Genomic DNA, 24575 nt, shown 5'->3' with positions numbered 1-24575 from the left:
TATGCCCTTCCTTAACATTCTTCCTTTATTTTCACAGTTGTAAAGCTCTGTATTTCTTAAGTGTCCGGGTATAAAGAATACTTTAACATTCTGGACACAGCATTTTTTAGAGCTACCTTTTGATTTAGACCCACAGCAGAAGTGTATTAAAAGGCTCTGCAACTTATATCAGTTAAATGGTATCTCTGCAAAGTCTTCTTTTTCTAAATCAAACACCAAATAAGAAAAAATGTGCACTGCTAGTGTTCCATGCATCTGCTTGATTAACAAAGTAACGGTGCAGTCAACTAGACAGCAAATTAACCTTTCAGATTTCATGTACTGCAATTAACTCCCATGTTTACCAGCACAGCACTGTAAACTTCATGGACAAAACACGGTTTCTAGGGCACAAGAAAGGTCCTCCTTCATAAAAGAATGCCAATGGGTCTGTTTTTATGAAGGGCACCGCACTTTATGGTGAATTACATCTATATCACATATTTTCTTCCTTATACACATAATAAAATTATCTTCAGCAGATCTAAGGTGCAAGATAGGAACATTCTGGTTTCTGCTACTTAGCACAGTTGCTACTCATGGACAGTCCAGCTGCCTACTCCAGTAAATAAGGCCTAGCAAAGTATCACTCAGGATATGGCTATAACTGTGTTTCACTATACCTCATTTATCATACGACAAAGTTTACTAAATCCATGCTCAGATACTTATCTTGTCATCTACAAAATTTTAAGTGTTTTATCTAACATTCAGTTTTCTAATTTGTGTCTTTTCGCACCACCAATTTTACACAGCTGTCAAAAAGTCTACAGAACCTTGCCACCTATTACATAGAAGAGGCTTTAATGCAGCCCTGTGTTAAGAAATAACTTAAAAAACATGAACAAGTGATATTCTTATTTCATCATGGACTCCTCTCGTATTTGCTCTTTTTTTACAAATTAAATAGATAGATCAATTTGTTAGCTCTCAGATCAAACTAGCCTAAAAAAAAAAATAGGTCGAGCTGTGCTTCCCCCACTCTCATGTTATAGTAGCAGCCACAGCCTGTCGTGGCTAATGAATACCTGCCTTTACATCCACACAACCTGCTCAGCCTTCAGTGAGACAGCACACACAGAATGGAAAGTTCCAAGGGCAATGAGTTGTTACTCAGGTGTAGATTAGACTGCACAACGTGGTTGAGTACAAACTGGATGAGATGTGAGACAAAGAACCCGGTTCACCTTGCCTTTTGGTAGACATGGATTTAGCAGAATTTTTCAGCAGCAGAATACAGAACATTTAAATTGCTAATGTAAATTAGCTTTATCCAGAATGCATCTTAAAAACTTGGTGAACATTCAAGCTATTGGGAGCTGGGGGGGAAGGGAGGAGGGAGAAGACCCTAAGTTACACTTCCCTGTCCATGTTTAAATCCTGTTAATATGTACTCAACAATGAAAGACCTAACACATAAACAGAGACACCTGACAGTTGTATCATTATCTCCGGTGGCTTTGGTCTAAAATTTTCACCTTACAGCTCTAAGGTATTGAAAATCCAGTCAGAATATCAAGCCAACTGTTTCCACAAAACAATGCTTTTAAAACTCAAGTGTCTTCCAATAGAACCTTTGTAATTTCTGCAAGGGGACCCAAGATCACTGAGGAATGTAGGAAAACCAGAAACACCTCTAAAGCACTGACTGCTTACCTTTAAAAAAAAAAAAATCAAACCAACTAATGAAAATTAGTTGATAAAAGAGCATGCCTAATTTATTTGACTGCAATTCCTACCTTTAGAGGACAGTTGCTACTTGTGACTAATTAAAGCCACATTAAGTATTAAACAAGAGACCATCAGAAAAATTTGGCTCAAAGAGTGCTGGAGCAAAGGTATAGCGAAGAACAAAAGTTCATGTGAAATTCTATGCAGACTGTGTCTCCTAGGCCTTCCCTATGGACTAGTCATAGTCCCTACAGTCTCAGATGGTTCTCCACAAAATAATCATGAAGAGGAAAAAAAAATCAAAAACACATTCCTGAGCCTGCAAGCAAGAAAACTGGAGAGAAACAAAAGAAGTGAGTCAACAGCCAAAGTAGAGCGTGATTCTCATCTGGTCAAGAATGAAAACCATTGTTGAAACACACAACTCAATGTTGTCCAGATTTTTCTTCTCTCTGAAAAAAAAGTAACCTTTTGATGAAAGAAAGACTGAAGAATACTTTTATAAGTTATATTTCTTTGAAAATATATAGTAGGCACAAAAAAAAGTCTCAAAGGGGCAAAATGTTTAAAATAAAAATAAGGAACACAAAAGCACATGAAAGAACCCAAAATGCTTTCCAGTTCGTGGTGCTGTGTGCTTATGCAGAACCATGGACCATTTTCGGGGAAACCTGTTCATGCATCATACTTCAGGCCTCGGCTTCAGCATCAGGAGCTCCTAGCAGGCAACTCAGATGGGCACTGTGGCATTTTCTAGACAGGGGTTCATGAGGGTCACCAACCTACCAACCAGGACTCACCACCTCCAAAGACCAAATGAAGCAAAAGACAAAGATACTATCAAGCTTGAACCTTTAAAATTAGACAACTTTTTTCTGTTTGACTTCTTAAACCAAGCACGACAGTCACATTAGTCAATTTTTATTACTTGATTTCCTTCCCAAGGAAATGGACAAGTATTGTTTTGTTTGCTTTGACTGCTTCCTGAGGCTGGCAGTCCTAGAATTCTAGGGGAAGAGTCAAGATTACTATGATCAAAACCCTTCCATCCTCTCCTTGTATCTCCATTTGCGACAGGAGAGCCCTCAAGGATTATTGCCTGAGCAGTGGCTTGGCCCTTCAAATCACTTGCTCCAGTGAAAAGCAGCTGTACTACAGTCACCAACACCCAAGAGAGATACTGCTGGGTGAGGAAGCCCCCTGCCAACAGCCCCTCTACCCTTCCCCAATCCCAAGCAGAGGTGTGGCTTGGAGATAAAACAATGAGGTCTATTATCTGCAGCTGAAGAGAGTCACCCTGGAAATCCTCCCCTTCTGCCAGGAATCATTAAAAGTAGTTTGTGTTGGCTGTGGAAAATATTCTCGCTCTTCTGAAGAAATGAGGTGCATTATCAGGGCATTGCTAGCTCCAGGCTCAGTCCCAGCATCACTGTCTACACAATGCCTCTTCTTCCTTCACACCAAGCGAAGTTTTGAGTGAAATGCACCAGAAAATATTGTTTCCTTCATAAATGCCATCACTGTCTCCTAAAAGAACTAGACTAGGAATTATTTTACAAGTAAAAGATCATTTGTAGTCCAGGGACTAAAGCACTACCATGAATTAGGTCAATCCCATCATTTGTTACTGCTCCAAAAGTACAGTAACAGCAGGAAGAGGGGGTCAGGGTGGAATAATCATTTGTTAACAATTTTAATAGTAAAGCTTTATTGGTTTTCCCTATGGATTCTCATAGTTATTATAGTGAAATTAAGTGTTTTTCCTCCAAGTGAACTCTTGTTAATCCTTTTATTTAGGTTCAGAGCTACAGTACATGACCCTGCAAGAACATTCATCTACAGTCACAGCTGGAGCTGCAGACTCACTGGCTTGAAGGAATTAATTTCTTTGCAAGGTGGAAGCAACTGAAAAGCCAAAGGCTTATCTACAGGAAAATCTGTATTTCACCAACTCGTACAAAGAACAGGACAAAACAAAAATGTATAATCAGACACCTCATCAAAAAGCAGATGTGGAAAAACTCTGGCACATTAGAGAAATACAGTTTGGGGGGAAATATTCTAATGGTTTGTCATACCACATAACAAGCTTTAGGTCTTAAAAATAAAATACGAATTTTAAAAGCAGATTAAATTTGACTGCAATGAACTGCCACCAAGAGATTCACAGTGCTCAACCCAAGCCACCCAGGCTTTCTATTATCTCATACCTTTGACAGTAGCTTACTCATTTGCAAGACTCATCTGAAGCCAGTCATAATATTACCAAGTGAAAAGCCTGTTCTTGCTTCACCTTGGTTGTCAGCTTCTCAGTCCATTTTCTCCCTTGTACATAAATAACATTAAAAATGTACAAATACTAGAAAGACTGTTTCACTGGACATAATGGAAAAGCTTGCTACCAACAAAAATATTACAGAGCAGAACCATGGCCATCAGGTCACTGAGTGTTGATATTGAAACAGCTCATGACTAGGCAACCTAAAGCATGAGTGCCAGCCTGCACCTGGAAGTTAAAATATGGATCTTCCGCTTTTGAAGGTTTTCAAGAAAGCACTTCAAAAGCAATTTTTAAGAGTTTGATAGTTTATTTTTCTCAATATTAAAAAAAAAAAAAAAAGGAAAAGAAAATTTATAATGCAGTGTTCAGATTGACAGAATATGCTGAGTTGAAAGCGACCCACAAGGACCATCAAGTCCAACTCTGGCCCTGCACAGGACCATCTCCAAGAGTCACACCATGTAGAGTATCATCCTAACACTTCCTGAACTCTGGCAGGTTTAGTGCTGTGACCACTTCCCAGGGGAGAGAGCCTGTTCCAGTGCCCAACCACCCTCTGGGTGAAGAACCATTTTCTAATATCCAACCTAAACCTCCCCTGACAGAACTTCAGGCCATTCCTTGGGTTCAGCACTTCTTACAACAAGCCTGAGAGAAGCATTCACTAGATGCATCACATTGCTGTTTTATACAGAATGCGTTGATACATTATTAACGAGATCATGCATATGTACAGTTGGCACCTTTCTAATCATATGAAAGTTTGACCCATTATACTGATCAGAAATATTTGTATAACCACAAACATTCACAGCAATTTATTTGGAGCACATTGCACTGAAATGTTTACTCGTGCTTTTTAAAGCTAAGCATCCCTCACACTTTGGAGACCTCAATAATTTTTCAAATCATTGCTTTCTTAATCAAGGAATAAAGAGACATAAAAGCTCCACTAAATGAAAATAATTTAGAATAATTTAGAAAAGCCAGAGTACTTTTAATTGTTGCCCACATTTTAATTTAAGTATTCAGCTTCATTACATTTTCGAGACATTTCCAGAACATTCCATATGAAAAAACATTACAGTCACACTGAAACTCTTAACAAGGCTTTATCTGAAACAGCATCAACAGCTCTTTACTAGAATTGTTAAATAAGTAGCAACTGTCAATTCAAAAAAAAGAAAGTCAAATAAATTTCAACTAATTTCATTTATATATAGGATTTTTGTCCATATGAAGTGAAAATATATTTAATTAAATCATACCAATAATGAAGCATTCGCACTACACATTTACTTTATCCTACTAGTCTATTTAACATAGCTGCCCTTAACAGTGTGTTCTCAAAGATACGTAACTTAGATGATTCAGGTCAAACTTCATTGTTTAAAATTATCACATTGGCACAGGGCAGCCACTAAGGAATCCACATGCAGGAAAGGGCAAGTGCTGTTCAGCCTTTGGAGGTTTCCCTGATGGTATCTCTTTGGATGAGAGGACAAGACTTCATCAGGAAAAGCCAAAGGGAGCACAGAGCTCCCCCACAGTAGTGCTGGAGAGGGGGCTGGAGCTGCCAAAGTTACTCAGATCCTTCCTCCCTTCACAATAAGGTTTCTTTTAAGACTACTTGGTAAACAGCTTTTCCCTTAAAAGTTATCTATCAATATAAATTCATATTACACTAACATTGTTATGTATATTGCAATCATTAACTGATAAAGAATGATGCAGTAATTGCGTTCTGATGTTTTTCCTCTTCTTAATAGTGCTAATTCCCAGAAGGAACAAATTCCCTAAGCAAGAGCCACCAGGTTACACAGATTATAGTGGCCTTTGAAGATGAGCTCTGCTGACAGCACTCACAAGTTAATAAGGATGAGAGCAATGAAACCAGAGCTTCACACAAAAATGTTAAGGATCTCCAGCAGTAACCCGGCTGACCTAATGGCATCACATTGCCAAACAGTCAGAAAACTCAATCTTTGTTTCTTTCCAAAGTACCAAAATAACAGTCTTCAAATTAAAAGCTGACTTAATTCACTTTAAAAAGTCATCGTGAGCTATAATGGCACAACCTCCCCATCCTTTTTAATTTTGTTCTTTTCATTTTCATTATCCCAGGTGGTTTCCAGGAAGTCCCTTGCAAACCAGTCACTATTATGAAGATGGCCTATTTTAATCACAGTCCCTTGACAAGAACAGCTAATTATCTAACTTTTCTGTTTGAACTACCAGATGGCTTTAATGCTATACTTAACTTGCTTTTAGTTTTCAGCAACTAGTGATACTGGCATATTAGAAAATGTCTGGGATGACACAGAACAGAAATAATACCAGTACCATCACCAGAACCTCAGCCATAGGCAGAATACAAACATACGCATCTAATACATTCTTCCACTAATATAATAAAGTTACTCAGGATGGCAGCCATCTGTCACATTTTTTTTCTTATTGGACTCCCCAGAAGTGTGTCAGTAGGTTTTTGTTGTTATGTTGTTTGGGTTTTTGTCTTTAAACAACAGTAACATCCATTTCAAGAAAAACACGGGGAAACTCCCCTGTGCTGTTCCCACCAACCCCTTTCACACTTTCACAGTTGTCCTCCTCCTGAGACCCCAGTATTGGCTGCATCTACTCACCTGAGACAGCAGGAAGCATGCCCACACTGCATGCCATGGTCCAGCATACCTCGGTACTGAGTATTCAAGAAAGCATCTAAGCACTGTGTCTCATGGGACTACACAAACATTCAAGTTTGGGGGATGGTACTCCAGAACTGTCATCACTGACAGCGCAGTTAACAAGTTTAGCTTTCATGTGCTTGCCAGGAAACGTTACCAAAGTAGTTCGAATTCAGCTAGGTTCCAAAACCATGAGTTTAGATGAGATTTTAGAGTATCCATTTCCACAATATGGTGCACTGCAGACACAAAAGCGGGGNGCCCGAGTGCATTGAGGCAGCATTTACCCCTGGTATACACCAGGAAAATACAGATGCATTTGACTAAAGACAGTGGAAATTAACCAAAAACAAGCCAAGGCCTAAGATCAGCCAAGTGAAGGAATTTTGTGCACAGACATCGGACACTACTTCAGGAGGGAAAAACCCACTGGATATTAACCATAGCAAACATATCCCTTATGAGTCATGCTCATAAAAAATACAGGAAATTTCCTCTTATGTCTTTCTCGTTATAATTAAAATACAGAGCTTATTACACACACGTATTCTACGCTGCCAAAAATCTTTTTTTCCAAAATATAGCAGCAATGCAAACATTCATTTGGTTTTCTTCCTATTGGTTACAATTCCCATAAACAACAGTAAACATTCCATGATGTTGCCACATTCACTACAAAATAATTGAGGAACCCATCCTGAAGAATGACTCTGACAACACAGATGTTTTAGCATCTTAAAAAAAAAAAAAATAGAAATGAAGTCTATTATCTTGATACAAAAACAAATGAAAAAGCATAGACAGGGAAGAAAATATTGTATTCAAGTTTCTAAAAGGCTGGCACAAGAAACGATAAATAAGATGCAAAATAGTATGTTTTGGTGGTGTTTTTTTGTCTCTGTATCTTTAGACAGGAACCTACTTCTAACCACCTTCTCTGAAAGGTTGAGGATGTATTTCTAGACCAAAAAGAATACCTTCATAATCAGAAATCCAACTTTTAGTCACAGTAACTCTAAGAAATTATGTATACTTAATTAAATTATACTGGTAGTAAATTCAGAAGGGAGAATCATTGGTTTTTTAAAAGATAGTATTCTAATCCCTAATAAAATCAGGTACCTCAGTGAACTAGCAAAAACTATTACCATAGTTTATACTTCAGCAAACACCATCAGGTAAGTGTTCCTGGGTACCATCACAGCCACATAAGGATGCCTAAGTATAAACAATAATCAGAGTTTTCTCAGTTTTACAGCACTGACTCTCAGGCAAGGCAACAGGAAAGAAAGAGTGTCTGAATACCTGCTACTCCAGAGACAAAACTGATTTTTGCTGGTGTAATGGTTGTCACAGCTTCCATTAGTAAAGCTTCTCATCTCTGAATTCATTGTGGTAAGGATGCTCACTGAATTAATGGAACACCTTTAGACTGACAAACTTGGGAAAGTTTTCAGGTTTGGATTCCAAAACTGTTTTAATCTTCCCATCCCTTAGTGGAAATTATATCAGGTTTCATTTTCTGCCACTATAGTCAGACTGAAGTCAGTTCTTGGAATGCGTACACCAAGAGAAACCCAAAGCAAATAAAGGATCCCCCATCACTTTAATATTTGCACGAAGGTATTTATGAGGGATTTAGACAAGCAAACCTTCCCAAATTGAACTATAATTTACATCCACAGAATCTGTACCATTAATCTTGCAACAATCACACTGTAATATCTATTTTAAAAGTTTTTGGAACTGACTTAAGAGTCAGTGCTGAGCATAAGAGGTCTTGGGAAGCTGACTTGAGCAGGACTCATAACGACAATCTCTAGTTATATTTCACAGAGCCCCAGATCCTCCTGAAATGGAAAACAGGGGTAACTATTGCCAAGAAAACTAAGTTTGCTCAATTTTTCCCACGTAGTAAGTTCAATGCTCAGTTAACCAGCTTGGGTTCTGACCACTTTGTAACACTGCAGTGTCTGCTGCTACTCCTCAGTTTCAGTTTCGTTAAATCAGTGGGTGACTACATATTATGACTTTAAATGAAAATGTCCTGGATTGGTCAGCTTCTGTCATGTAGTCATTTGGCCAACTAGCAGCAGCATGGGAGAGATCTCAGCTGCCTGCCCTGTCCTGGCTGCCCAGGCAGATTTAGCCAAATCAGTTTTAGGCTATATCCTGTTACTGAGCTCAGCTGCACATCATCTCCTCCCCTAGAGGAGCTCCTAGCTGTGTCCAGCCCTCTCTTTTCCATACACCTTGGTTCCCACAGACCCAGATGGAGCTTGAAAACACTCAAATAGTGTTGGGGCATTGGGGTGCTCTGCAGAATGCCCCCAATAGCAAACTGATATAGTGCTTGGATGTTCAGGAACTGAAACGAACAGTTACTTCACCACAAAAGTGATGTAAGGCTTAACCTATTAATGAACATAAATAACAAAACCAATAATTCCTACATAGGCAAATATTGACTAAGGCTAACAATTTCAAAGAAGCAAATCGAGTACATTGAATCCTCCCAGTCATTCCTCTGTGGGATTTCAGCTCCATGGTGACTTTCTTTCAAAGCCTTGATTATCTCACAGCATCTCCTCATGCATATGTATGGTGCCTGTGTCCATTCTACAATCTAAATCACTTCCTGTGTGCAACTTCCTTAAATGGAAGCCTCCTAAAAGAAAAGTGAGGGGGTGGAGGGGTAGGAACCTTGGGAAAAAAATTTACAGCTAGGAAACACAAGAAAAATCTTTTTTCTTGACCAAGATATTTAAAACATAACAGATAACACCACTGGCAGCATATATAAGCAACTGCATATTAATACTGAGCATTTCCTTCCTTTCTTTGCAAAAGGAGTCAATTGATTGAATAGGACCAGAAATAATTTCTTCCTTTCATTTTCATCCATCCTTAGCACATACGTGTGCACAATTATTTAAGTGTCAACAGTCTGACATGGTATATAAAGACCTGTGTTCATGCAGACATCCATAATATCATGTTAGAATTCTGATTTACAGCTGTATCTTAACACCATTTAATAAAGTGACTAACATTAGTGATATACAACAAAATCACAAGGCCTCCAGATACAGACCAGCCTGGGCAAGCCACATGACTGAGTTATCTCTAGTACTGGAAGGAACTGATGAGGTAATCCCTTCAGTAACTTAGCAAAAAAAAAAAAAAAATCAAACCCAAACTTTAAATCCTAGCTCACACTTTATCCCACATAGCAGCAGGAGGGTTTTACTAATTGCAATCTGCAGAACATATGGACTGGAATACATCCCATCATCCAGCACCTCAAAACTATACACATTAAGTCTCTAAGCTTCAGCACACTGCTTGCAATTTGCCTTATGAATATATCACTGTATTTTATATTACTAAGGCACACATGTAAAGAAAAAAAAGAAGCTTTATTGACTTCAACTAACACAAACGTCAAAGACATATATAGTGCAAAGAAACCCATGAGTACACTGCCTTTCCACTGAGGCTAAGCAAGGACAGTGGCTTTATGACCTCCTTTTTATATAAAACAGATTTAATTTTTTTTTTCTCCCTTCCCATTTCCTGACTGCATCCTTGTGTAAGGAAGCCTGTGAGCCTTTGAAGCCTCCACCCAAAACAAACATGAATCTTTGTAACTTTTGTAATCTTCTGCTTTTTGGCCACCCAGTGAGAATCTAGCAAGACTCCCTGTTTGAAGGCCACCACAGAATAATACTAGCAAGGGGAAAAGAAAAAGAAGATGAGGTCCAAATATCATTACATAATATTTTTTCTAATGAAATGCAAAGCTGCTTTAATCTAAACAATATGTTAAGATCTTTATTAATACACTTCAAATAAAGGACAATATTCATCAATTTAGCAGAGTGGAACCATAATAAGCAGAAAATCTTTTTAGTGTTTAGACAAGAATTCTAAAAATTGCACATCTCTCAGATAAACAGGCACTATTAATCCTAAATTTTGACACCTCTCCTAAATAGGCATTGCCTGGGAACATATCAATCTGTGACTGACATGGTTGCTTCTAAGAAGAATCAAGTTGTGTTACCGACAGCATGTGCTACACAGGACTAGGGTGTTGAAACCCCTGAGAAGCAGGACCAAGCATCAAGGAGAAACTGCCTCAAGTTTCTAGAATCCCAGAAGAAGCATGTTTTGGGAAGATTCTCTCACCCCAGTCACCATCCCCAGTGCAAATGGAACAGTATAGCAAGTGCCATTTGTACAGGTGACAATTCACTGCCAGAAAGATACTTCCTCTCATCCTGAAATAGGCTATGCCTCCCCACAACTCTAAGTGTCTTCACTCTAAATCAGGTATGGATTTAGCAGTACAGCTAAAAAGATATGAGCTGTCCCCTTATCATGATCCAATACTCTATTTGGCTTTTGTTTATTTCACACAGGCATGGTAAACAACTTCACAGCCCCTCTTTATCTCTCTGTTTAAACAGAAGAAAAATTATACTTTCAAGATTTTCCTTATCAGAAAAAAAATGTAACTTCTAGTTATTTCAAATTCTTCCATGTAGTTTGTCCCATATGCATTTATATTTATCATTCCACAGCTGCATTTCAAAATGATTTTTAAAAGAATGTTCAGAAGTACACTGCTATGATGATATAACAGCAGTTAAATATTAATTATAATCATTAATTACAAAGGAAGAGATACTGAGATAATGCTCATGGTGAAGCATTCTCATAAAAGAAAGAGGAAGAAGAAGTAATCAAGACATACGGACACATCCACTTCATATTGGCAGCTTCGTTTTTCCCTTACATTCATATGAAAGTTGCAAAGCACATGAATTCCATTACCCTCAAAAAAAAAAAAAGAGAGAGACAGAACAAAAACACATTGATACATGGAAACTCTATAACTCTGTGGTCCATCTATAGCACTCCTTTCCAGTTCACAAACCATCAATATAATACAGGAAAGATTAGGAAAAAAATTGCACTGCATAAGCATTCTAAGACTTCTGAGAAAATTAAAGGATATGTCTTGAGGAAAAAAACACCTAGATTGAGGCCTTTTAAAAACATTCTCCTTTTTTATGCCTTCTGATTTGACTGCATCTCTTCACAATATGAAATCCTTTGATCTCCATTTATTTACTGCGGCACCTGCATCCCAGGGCTAGGTTCTCTTTGTTTGTGGTTTTAGAAAAAGATACTAGAGATATACACATGTGTATCTATATAAGTGTCCATATAGTCTCTTAAGGTCCAGAAAACCAAGGTTCTTGAATAGAGGAGGACAAATTGGCTGTTAGACATACCATTTCTGCAATGAAACAGAACAATATGCACATATAATGTAGATCACACCAAAAGTGAGACAAAGTAGTGATGTGAAATAGCTGTACAGAAATGAATGCTGTAGACAAAGATTTTGCAAATCAAGGCAACAAATATTTGATCCATAGTGACAATCCTATGCTATTTCTTTAAAGTTCAAGAAGACTTCTATGATATATTAAATATATCATAGCTTACATGTTATTGTATGGAAGAAGGTTCTGGATGTTAAATGAGCCAAAGGCAGGGAATTGCCTATAGGTATACTGCAATGCCCTGACTCAAAAAGCCAGTAATGTCAGTACCCAGATTCTTTGAATCTACTGATACCAGGCAAGCAGACATCTGCAAAATAAACCCACTCAAACATGCAAGCTCAAAATACCATCTAGAAGAACAGTTCCCAGTGGGGTGCATCTGGGTTTGCAACAAGGCAAAATGGTACAGTATTTTATATCCTCAGCTACCATCACTCAGTGATATAGGTCACCTGACAGAGCTTATTCACATGCTTAACAATAATATTCAAAGAATTGTTAGAAAACAAAGTCTTGCCTACATCTTAAGCATAAACATATCTTGAACCATATTTCATGATGCTTAGGGGTTTTTTGACAATGAATTAATTTTTTTTAAGCAGGTCATTATAACATACAGCAAGTACCACACTTTGTGAGCAGACATGGTACTGGGGAAACTGTCATTGTTTTTCTCTTATGTCTGTCACCACCATTCTTCTGGAACCAGGCATTGCTCTCCCTTTAAGAAAGTGCTCCTCACAGCTCCCTAGTTAGCATATGGAAAAAGAAAAACTTTCCTAAAGGAAATATCTTGAACACATGTTAACTGCTGAGAATTTAAGGAAGACACACAGCAGAATTAACAGTTTTATTAAAACCAGAAAATACAGAATATGCACACAGCAAGGAAAGAATTTCCATTTTTTCAAATTCTATACAAAGAATGAGAGATTCAGTGTGACCCACTTTACTGCTGCCTCATCTTCCCTTCATCACAAGAACAGTTCAAGTGAAAATAATCCCTCCTCACTCACTACACGTTCTACGTAAAGCAATACATCAGCTGAACAACACACATCATCTCAATTAAGACATTTAATGTTTTTCTTTCAAACTGGATCTTTTTTCTGCTAGACTTATATGGTGCTAGATACTAATTGCATAGAAAATTCTAATACAGACACATATATGTATTGATGTACACACACACCATGAATAAAAAAGACCCTCTGTGCGATTTTTGCTATTCGAAAGCATTCCTTCCCTTGCCAGGAACTGGAACATAAAATAATCCTCCTCCCCTGAAAATTTCTTTTTATTGGGATATTTGTTTGAAATTCATCTAAAAAACCTAAATCAGCCAACATATCTAAAATAGCTAAACTACCTCTTACAAATGCAACCTGGCTATGGTCAAACACTTGTTATTTTTATTTGCAGAAGATAAAAATTACTTTTGGAGTAAAGTCCTTTTCAAAGGCCCTTGGTGCAAGTTCAATTTATGAAAACTCATCACTGACAACATTAATATATTCCTTTCTGTGAGATCCCGTTCTGCATTCCCCATAGAAAGTACATTAACCTCTTAAACAAGCAACTCACACAGGCTTGCTTCCAGCTGCTTGTAAGCAGATGAAACTGAAAATACTTCAAACCTGGAGGCTGGAACCAGCTGCTGTCTTTTAAAAAAGCATTTGTTTCATCTCAACATCCTTGTCGATAAGATAAAAATAAATATTCCCACAATTTGAAAACTCTTCTCCTGAGTCACAGAAAAAGAATTAACTTTTTATTTGCAAGAAAGCATTCTCCAATCTTAAGAGACTAGAATAGTAATAAGAAATTCAAAAGACACCAAAAAAATTAATATGGATTAAATGTGCAGCTCAGAAAAAAAATTTCTTTGGTATTTTCAAAAACCTTCTTGAAATAGGAGTTGGCCAGAACTTGATTCTTCGGTTGTTTAACACCGTGATTTTGAAAGGAAAAAAAAAATAAAGAAAGAAAATACCAAACCACAAATTGTCATACTTGAGATTCACAAAATAGTGAATTTTTCATAAGGTAAAACCATCCATCTTCTGTACCTCCATGCACACATTCCATATATGGAATATTCCATGTATTTTGACCACGAGAAATGTTAATTTCTACACCAGAAGTTACCTAGCTAAAAATCCTAGGAGAGTAGGACTGAGTATTAATCCAACACCAACATACATAAATCATCATGTATTTTTAAAAAAAAAAAAAACTACAGGGAAAGAAGTGCCAATGACTCCTCCTAAAAGAGCTACCAGGAATCACTTCTCCAGAGCTCTGATGTCCTTGGGAGTTCTTCCTCCCACTCACAAATAAGTAGCAAGGCTGTATTAGACAGCACTTACTTGGGGCAAGTGGTGGGGAGGGGGGGAAGAAAAAAAAAAAGCATTCAGTGTGGTTTTAGCTGCTTTTTGCATGATTTGATCTCTGGCAAGAAGCCTAAGAGCAGCTGCCACAGTGTGTCAGCTCCCTGCAGACCTGAAGTGATCTATGGGATCGTGGTTTGGGAATCTTCAGACCAGGTCATTGGGAAAAGCCATTAATAACAGAGTTACAAACCCCAGTCACAACGATGGCATATAGCTTTAAGCAAAAACATCCTCTCTAATTAAAGCTGTGTTTGCACTCCTGTTAAACACCGACATTTAATAAGTCTCACACAAGAGGGTCCTAAAGAAAAACACTCACTAAATATTTATTTTGATTTAAATACAGTGTGACTCAGTTTTGTGTAGGTCTCATAACCTCCAACTGGAATTCCCCGCTGTCAGCTGGGTCAGGGATTGGCGACGGAAACGGCTGAGCTCCGCCGAGTGTCCCACGGCAGAGGCAGCCCAGCGCCTCTCCTTCCCACATCAACTCCCTGTGAGAACAGCTTGGGCTGGCCTGGCTTTACGCTCGCTCATGCTCAAACCCACATGAAATCACCCCTGAAAAAGCTGCTGGGTACCAGGGGAGGCATTTCGCCTCTCCCCCCAGCCCCTAGGCAGGCGGCTCTGCCCTCTCTGTATTCTTCACAGCACAGTGACATGCCGCAAGTATGAAACCTTCTAGATTAATAATGAGAACAGGGCAATGATCTCCCTGGACGGAATTCATTTTATGTGAACTATGAGAACTTGGATTTATTTCAGTATTGGAAAGGAATGAAATGCAAGGAGTAAGAGGAGGTTTTCCACATAGGCATTCTACATTCTCCAAGGAAAGAAAGGAGAAAAAACCCACACACATTTCTGGTGCATGTCGTGGGCCAAATTTCTAAACTCAACCTTTTTTCATTTCCAACTTTGTGCACTTAATACTACTGCCATTACTGATTTCACATAGTACTTTTATTGTGCTCTTTTATTATGCCTAGATAAACCTATATGATTGGCATGGATCAAACATCTTCACCAAGGAAATGTGCACTCAGGTTTGAATGCATACACAGTGATAAAAAAATGGACATTGGGAAAAAGTTGGCACAGGTTTTGGGCACATTTTATTTACAAGCCACTATGTCCCAGATGCAAGCCACATACATCCTATTTCCAGTACTGTCAGTGTATTAAGCTTAGCCCTAAAATTACTAGGTTAAAAAAATACGTGATATTTACTTTCCTAAAAAATAATGTACTTATTTAAGGCATGGATAACCTTTGCACACATGAGAAAGAGGGAGGTACTCACTAAGAAAAGCACAGAAACTATTCCATAGGACCCATCTTCTATGATACTGTTTCTCTTCTCTTTTTGCTCTGACGCTTCAGCCTAGGAATTGCCAAGAATATTTCCTCAGACAGCCTATCAGTTTTGAATGAAAAAGCCTGATGGAAATTGTTTGGAAGATCCCTATAATGTACCAAAAGGCCATATACCAGGAGCACATAGATCTAGGCTTACATGTAGACTATTTTAACACTGACTTCAGGCCTGCTTCAACTAGTAAGGTGATACATACAAACTGGAATTGCAAAGAATGCTATTGAAAAATGACAACTTCTATATGGACAAATTCTATCTTTTTCCCTTTCTGACACTACAATAAATATATTGTAGTGCTTCTTTTGCCTTGTTTGATAAATGTTGTCCAAAAAAGTGTCTGAGAGCTTTTTCCCTCCTGTTATTCACAGAACCACAGAATGCGGAGTTGGAAAAGACCCACAAGGATCATCAAGTCCAACCGTTAGCCCTGCACAGGACCATTCCCAAGAGTTACACCATGTGCCTGAGAGTATCATCCAAACGCTTCTTGAGCCCTGTCAGGCTCGGTGCTGTGACCACTTCCCTGGAGAGCCCGTTCCAGTGCCCAACTACTCTGGGAGAAAAACTTCTTTCTAATATCCAACCTAAACCTCCCCTGACACAACTTCAGGCCATTCCCTTGGGTCTTCTCACTGGTCACCACAGAGAAGAGATCAGTGCCTGCTCGTCCTCTTCCACATGAGGAAACTGTAGACTGCAATGAGGTCTCCCTTCAGTCTCGTCTTCTCCAGGCTGAACAGACCAAGTGACCTTAGCCATTCGTCATACAGCTTCTCCTCAAGGTCCTTCACCATCTTCGTTGTCCTCTTTTGGATGCTCTCTGAGAGTTTAATATCTTTCTTATACTGCAGTGCCTAAAACTGCACACAATATTCAAGGTAAGGCCACACCACTGCAGAGCAGAGTGGGACAATCCCCTCCCTCAACTGGCTGGTGATGCTTTGCGTGATGCCCACCAGGACACAGTTGGCCCCCTCCTGGCTGCCAGGGCACTGCTGACTTATATTCAACTTGTCATTGACCAGCAACTCCAAGTCCCTTTCCATGGCACTGCTTTCCAGCATCTCATTCCCCAATCTCTACAAACATCCACAGTTGCCCCATCTCAGAGGCAGAATGCAGCACTTTCCCTTGTTGAACTTCCTACGGCTGTTGATTGCCCAGTCCTCTGATTTGTCAAGGTCTCTCTGCAGAGCCTCCCTTGCCTTCGAGAGAGTCAACAGCTCCTCCGAGTTTTGTGTCATCTGCACGCTTGCTTAGTATCCCTTCCAGACCTGCATCAGTCATTTATGAAGATGTTGAAGAGCACAGGGCCCAAGACGGAGCCCTGTGGAATCCCACTAAGTGACAGGTCACCAGTCTGATGTTACCCCGTTCATTGTTGATGAGACTATTTTCATAAGCAAGAAAAGACCTATAAACCTATTCTAGTCATCACTTTGATGAAAAGCAAAGACTAGATAGAAAAGCCAACTATCAAAAATTACTGCATATGTCAATTTAGTGAGAATGATCAAATAGACAAAAGTAAATGCAATGGAGACTTCAGGATCTCAGAATGGCAAGTTTTGAGAAACCAAGGAAATTACGGAGGTTGTTCTCAAACACTTTAGCTCAAACATAGAAATATCTCATTTGAAAAAGACAAACGTTATTCACACTTCTATTCCAAGCAGGAGGGAAAAAAAATGGTAAGGAAAGATTGGAAGCTTGCCCAGATGAATAAACACTTCAAACAGGATACTGAGAGGAAGTCCAGACTCTACAAAGAATGAAAAGATTAATTAGGAGGAAGACAATGTCTCAGGGCTATGAAGTGTTGAAACTCTAAAGGAGGACAGAAGCTCAGCCGAAGGGAACTCAGCACAGGCAACCAAAAATGAGTTTGCCACACGTACAAGTACGACTTGTGGAATTTCACTGTGGCTGCCAACTGATTCGGGAGTACTGGCAGCCGGGCATAGGGGCAGCATGACTGGGTGGGAGATATTTCCTCCCCAGCTGCTCCTAGCCCAGAATAATTTAGATTTAGCCTACTAGTTCAACCAAAGCAATTACTCTAGATGTACTTTTTCTCATTGGGTAAAGAGAAAGGGAAGTCCAGTTGCACTGGACTGAAGTGTCTCACATGGTGCTAAGTGGTGAAGCAGGCTGAAGTGCTATAAATGATACAGAGGGGCAATTTTAGACAAAGAGAGGAGAGGTGAAAGGCAACCACTGCCTCACCATTTCTGTCATCACACAAACGACGCGGGCCAAGGCAGTCAAGCTGAAAGCCTCAACAGGTTGCAGGCTCAGTGTGGCGACTGCAAGAGTACTTCTGATGCTCACAGTGGGCTCTGGCTACTCCTCTGAACAAAACAATCTGCTGCATCTTCTCCCACGCATTTCCTGCCAAGCATGAGGCCACAGGGCCCAGAGAAAGTTAGTCTGGATAGATTTTTCCATAAACATAAGTCATAACATCTCTTCTTCACAGAGCACTATGAAACAAGGGAAATAAAATGCACTACTAGCCCCTTCAGAGCAATAGCTTTTTCTGCTTTCGTCATTATTTTATCACAGTTGCAGTACCAATAATATTGCTCTGCACACTTTGCTCCCTTCATAACCAAAACATAATAGTTTGTTAGACAAAGCTACATTTAGAAACATTTCATCCTCTCCATCCATCCATGTACAGAAATACATTCCATAGAAAATTTTTGCTTTACAAGGTTCTCTAAATATGTACATATATATATTAGGGGGTGGGGAGGATGATGGTGCTGTGGTGTGAATTAATGTTAGGAACAGTTACTTGTTACTAACCAAACCCTTCCTGTAATCCTTATCCAATAATAGGTTACACAGAACACAATACAAATCTAATTGCCCGCTGGTCCAAAAAAATATTCAAAAAAAATGGACTATCATTTTTGCCAAAAGAAGAGTACTTTTACCCGTGCTAGTTTGGTCAGATCAACAGGCCCCAAAATAAAGAGATATATTTGCATATTCACTACGTATGGCAACTCGAACTTTTCAAGAGTTAAAATGGAAGCTGTAGCTGAACTTGAAGATCTAAGGAAATAGGAGAAATGCAATATCCTAATTGAAAACAAGAATACATCTCATTTCTTTAATGCATTTGAATGCTTTTATGTGAATCCAAAACTGACATTAAAGTCCAATGTTGCTGTGGGTGTCAATCAACTTTCCAGGTCTGTAACTTCTTTTTAAATCACATCTCATTTTATTAATTTCAGATTGAATTTGATATTCTCAGATTTTCCTAGAATAATTCGGCAATCAGTCAATCAAAAATATTTTGAAAGGCAGTCATTTACAGAGCTTCATTCCTTCAGGGTCTAAGACTATACCTGCCATGACCAAGGTGCACGTATACAAATTCCTGCAAAGACACATCCATGCATCAACTGAACCAATGTGACTGGTGCTCCCAGAAACTCAAAGCCTCAGACACACTCCATACCCTCCAGGCAGTGCACTTTGAAACAGGCCATGAAGGTCAATTATTTTTTGCTCTCCCCAAGCCTAAGAAAAAAGTAAATTCAAGAACATGACATCCATATCAAAGCCATGCTACCTCCAGCTGGAATGGGCTCTGAGACACTGAAACCAAACACAACCAACTAGCGGTAAGACCAGCAGAGAAAAGGGAGAACAATTTTAAAATCTACCTTGAATGGCACTCAGAAGGAGACAGTCAAAAAAATAGAAAACAAAACAAAATAAAAGAAATACTAAAAAAAACCAAAAACACACCACACACTTGTAAATAAACACCACATTTTACAGTAGCATCACCTCCTGTGGAAATCATGGTAACCCCAGATGGAGCACATTAATCCAACATCAAATGGCAGGAGCTGACAAGTGTCAAAGCTTGTAAGGAAGCAAAATCAGCTCAGCCTCTTCACCTAGGAAGGGCTGGAAAGACACAGTAATATGCACTGCATCCTTGAAGCACTTCACAAGATAATGTTCCAAGCAGTGTACCTGTAGGTGGAAAACTTTGTGGTGGGGGAGGAGGAGAAAATGCACAACAATCAGAAGAAATGGGAAGAAAGTTGTCATTTCTCTGCCTAATTGTTTCCTATGATCCAGCCAGTATCATCTTAACCAAATGAAGTTCAGTTACCTGATTTTGACAAACTCTAGTCCTGCCACGGATGGAAGAAAAACAAAGCATCTGCAAAAACAGCTGTTCTTGTGCTAAAAAACACAAGGACAGGTGGCAGAGAGCCCCGAACAGCCTTGGCCCTCTGCTGAGTATCATGGACAAATTACAAAGATGATTTTAACCATTCTGGACTTTTGTACCTCAGCAAATGCTTCTTCCCTAAACAGTCAAAATTAAGGTCAGGCACACTGGTGAAGGTGGAAGAGCTTGCTAACAGATGAGCAAAACCACATAGCTGGAACTGGAGCAGACTTTTCCATACAAGGTTCCACTTCTGGACTTCTCTTCTACGGTTGGTGCATAACAGCATGAACTTGTTAATGTCCCAAATAACTGCAAAGCTGATATTGATTTCTATGCATTTAACTGGAAACCTGAGGGAAGGTTAATGATTTCTGGCTATTGTTGTTTCCTTCTACAATTATTGATCCGAACATCCAGAAGGGGTTATCTGTTTTATTATCTCCTCTAAAAGCTAGTGATGTACAACTTATCCACAAAAGGAGATTTAACAAAAAATTTAACTTTTGCAAAAAGGAGTCCTGCAGAAATATGGACAGAAGAACTAATACAGAAATTCTTCTTCAGGAGTTTTTTCAAGATTCCTTTGAATCGGATGAACACAACCCAAGTTTTTCTGCAATGAGCAGCATCCTTCTATAGTTATGTTCTGCTCTCCCCACAATTCTACTTAATCAAAACTAAAAACCAGAAAAAATGTTACTCTCCAAGTCTATGTATCAGCTCTGAACTAGTCCATTGGCAGTAGGATTTAGTCATGAAACTTGCATAAAATCCAACAGAGAGGTAGATTAAAAATTTCCAAAGGCTCAAGCCTATGCATTTAAATGATTGAACTAGAACTAAGAGAGATGATGATAAAGAGTCACATCTAAATAATCCTCAGATATTTCAGCCACTCTAGCAAATATTTGCTGTTTCTATAAATCTCCTCTCAGCACCTGTCAAGAGTACAGCCAGCAACATGGGGGAATAAATACATTCAGCAGGCACAGATTTCCAATAAATCCAGCGAATTTGGGAACTCACTAATTCCACTCTACAAGCTTGAAAAAAATTTACTAAAACCCTTAATCTCCCATGTGCTGATACAGCACTTCACGGCTCCAAATCACACTGAATTTCCCCCAGCTGTCAGCACTGAGCTCAGCAGGGGGGTCAGCAGGGGAGCAAGGGCAGGAGCAGGACTTACAGAGCACAACATTCACTACACTGAGACTGAAGGTTAATGTTGAAAGACAACAAGCAAGTCATAGTGGGAGGAGGAAAAGGAAGCAACACATCAAATCAGAGAAGCTCCACATTTATGGAGTCAAACTGTCTTGGTTTTCCCCTCCTACCTATCCTTTTAACATGTTTTCTTTCCTGGGTTGCATCTTTCACCATGTGGGTTTTGTTTTTTTCTTTGTTTGTTTTCTCCATTATTTACTTATTTATTCGGCTGGCATCAAAACTCATGCTGAAAGATAATATATTTCTTCAGCTGAGCTCCAGCGTCAAAACTCACACAGGGGACCTGAACTGCTATTTTAAAGCAAGCCATATTCAACAAAAATCATTAAAAGGAGATACAGATAAAGCCCTATTAGTGTTTACAACCACATTACACTAATGCTACTGCATCTCCTGCACCTGTAAAGCCTGATATCATTTGTGTCTACAAGCCACTACACTGACACACAGCCAGAAAGCCCAAAAGGGCCGCTAAACCTTAGGAGGAAAAGAAAAAGAAAAAAAAAATTAGTAAGCTGGTCTTTGTGTAATAGCGACAAGGAAACCTGAAGGTCGCAAGATTTTTTTACTTTTCTGTAACACCATGGAGAAAAAGCAATATTTTCTTTGTTGGATTGAACATGGTCGTTTCTTCTCTTATTCTGAACTCCAAATCTCTACAGAATCATAGAATAGTTTAGGTTGGAAAGGACCTTTAAAATCATCAAATCCAACCATTAACCTAACAGTGTTTAGTCCACCACTAAACCATGTCCCCAAGCAACACATCTACATGGGTTTTAAACACCTCCAGGGATGGTGACTCAAATCCTTCCCTGGGCAGACTGGTCCAAATGTGACCACTCTTTCTGTGAAAAATTTTTTCTGAATATCCAATCTAAACCTCTCCTGGCCCAACTTGAGGCCATTTCCTCTTGTCCTGTCACTTGTCATTTGGGGAAGAGACTGACCCCCTACCTTTCAGGTAGCTGTAGAGAGCGATAAGGTCTCCCTTGAGTTTCCTTTTCTCCAGGCTAAACACCCCCAGCTCCCTCAGCTGCTCCTCATCAACCTGTGTGCCAGACCCTTCCCAGCCTTGTTGCCCTTCTCTGGACATGCTCCAGCACCTCAGTGTGCTTCTTGTAGTGAGGGGCCCAAAATTAAATACAGGACTCAAGGTGCAGCCTCATCAGTGCCAAGTACAAGGAGGATGATCACTGCCCTGGTCCTGCTGGCCACACTATTTCTGATCCAGGCCAGGATGCCATTGGCCTTCTTGGCCACCTGGGCACACTGCTGGCTCATGTTCAGCCAGATGTCGACCAGAACCCCCAGGTCCTTTTCTGCTGGGCCACTTTCCAGGCACTCTGCCCCCAGCCTGTAGCACTGCACGGGGATATTTTGACCCAAGTGCAGGATCCAGCACTCTGCCCTATTGAATCTCATACAACTCGGCCCATCAAGTTGATCCCTCTGCAGAACCTTCCTACCCTCCAAGATCAACATTCCGGCCCAACTGGTTGTCTTCTTCAAACTGACTGAGGGTGCCTTCAATCCCCTCATCCAGATCATTGATAAAGATATTAAACAGGACAGATACATATTGTTATATATGAAACTGAGCACTGGGGAACACCACTATGGCACACAGCACAGGCATTGACCACATCTGTCTGCAAAAATTACTGGCAAATGTTGACACACCACGCAGTAATGCCAAAAGCTGTGACTGTCTCAGGGGAAGAAAAAAAATCAGTTGGTGTGGCCTGAAAATGGTCAGTCATTGCTACATGCTATGAATATAAAACAAAGGAAGTGCAGTAGGTGCCAGTTTTTGACCCCCGTCACTTGTGTATTTGCATCCTCTCCAGTCAACCTTTTTCATTTTGCAACGATCCCACTACAAACAGCTTCTGTGTCTGTTCATCATCTCTGCCAAGCTGAGCTCATTCTCTTATCAAAGAAAAACATTTCAAGAGGGTTTAGCTGTTGGTTATTCACCTCCAGAACTCAGGAAAGCCTATGGTCAAATTCTCTCTCCCAATCATAGGTTTTCTTGAAAGCTTTGCACAAGCTTCTTAAGCCAAGGCACTGGAAAAAACACTTTTTAAACCCCCAAAGGACGAGCTCATGCACCTCAAATGAAGCTTGGCAGAATTCAAAGGCCTAATATGTGCCCCACATACCTGCCACCTACTGTGCCTGGAAACCCACAGGCCCTTGTGCTTCCACCATTAATTTCCACTCAACACACGAAGAGAAGACGGGAGAACTGATAACATGCATGGCTGCAGACCAATCGCTGTCTACTGATGGAAGGAGAAAGGCCCATTCCCTTTCTCCTCTACCCCCAAATTGGCAGCCTTGGTCCTCTGTTCTGTCCCTCACCTTCCATCCACCTAGCTCCTGCCACAGGCTCTCCCTGCTCTCCCACCACCAGCTGCTCCATAAGGCACCAACTCACTGAACTAGCAGCAGAAACACTGAGCCATTTCTATTCCTAGGTTGCTTTTCCACACATTTCACACCAAAAGATGGCTAGAAGAGGGCATGAGGAGTGCCAGACAAAGGGAGCCTGTGGCCAGGAGCAGGAAGGGGTAAAATAGAATCTCATCAGTGGCAAGGTGTAAAACTGTTCAACACATGCTGTACAGCCCTGGAGCTTCAAGAAAAATATGAGAGCAACTTGAATTATTTTCACTAAAAGAATCCCAAAATAAAAGCAAATAAAAAAAATCAAAACCTCACACCTCTCAGAACCCTCTTTCCCCCCTAAAAAAAACCCAAACAAACAAAACCAACCAAACAAAAAAATCCCCACCAAACCCAACACACACCTGAAAGAAAAAAAAACACTGAAAGGAAGACATGCTAAGTGTGCTCCTTAGGCTGCTTGTGGCTCATCAGCTTCACAATGCCACAGCCCTCCCCTCCCTTCCTGCCACTTTACTGAATAGCACCCAGGATTAACTCAGCCAGAGAAAAACACTATGGTTTATCAGGTCAGGACACTCCCTAGGAAGAAGATAACATGGTTTCCATTATCAAACTTCTTATGGCTTTTAAACCTGTGATCATTAAATGTAAAAATATATAAACTAATGTGAGAGAAGGAACAAAGCCCTTGGGACAAGTAGTTCTTCACTGCATGTCTGGCCTTAGTGTAAAACTGGCACCCTAGCAGCTGTACATCCACTTCACAATCAACCACCATGATGACCGACCCACATGTGATAGGAAACAAGTCTCATATGAAATCCTCATATTGTGTTGGGCCACAGGATGTTAAAAAAGTTAAAGATGAAGGCAGGCATTGGTGTGATATTACTCAGTGTGTTACTTGTTCC

General features: G+C 39.8%; 1 long non-coding RNA gene across 1 annotated transcript in view; it reads right to left on the bottom strand.

Moving 5' to 3' along the window:
• LOC108494291 overlaps positions 1-24575 on the bottom strand; it is a 141206-nt gene that overhangs the window by 60458 nt on the left and 56173 nt on the right. The window lies entirely within an intron of this gene.

This window comes from Lepidothrix coronata, unplaced genomic scaffold (genome assembly GCF_001604755.1).
Source record: "Lepidothrix coronata isolate B3197 unplaced genomic scaffold, Lepidothrix_coronata-1.0 Scaffold23, whole genome shotgun sequence".
NCBI lineage: Eukaryota > Metazoa > Chordata > Aves > Passeriformes > Pipridae > Lepidothrix > Lepidothrix coronata.
The sequence above is the reverse complement of the archived record's forward strand: the minus strand, read 5'-3'. Positions and strand labels throughout refer to the sequence as shown.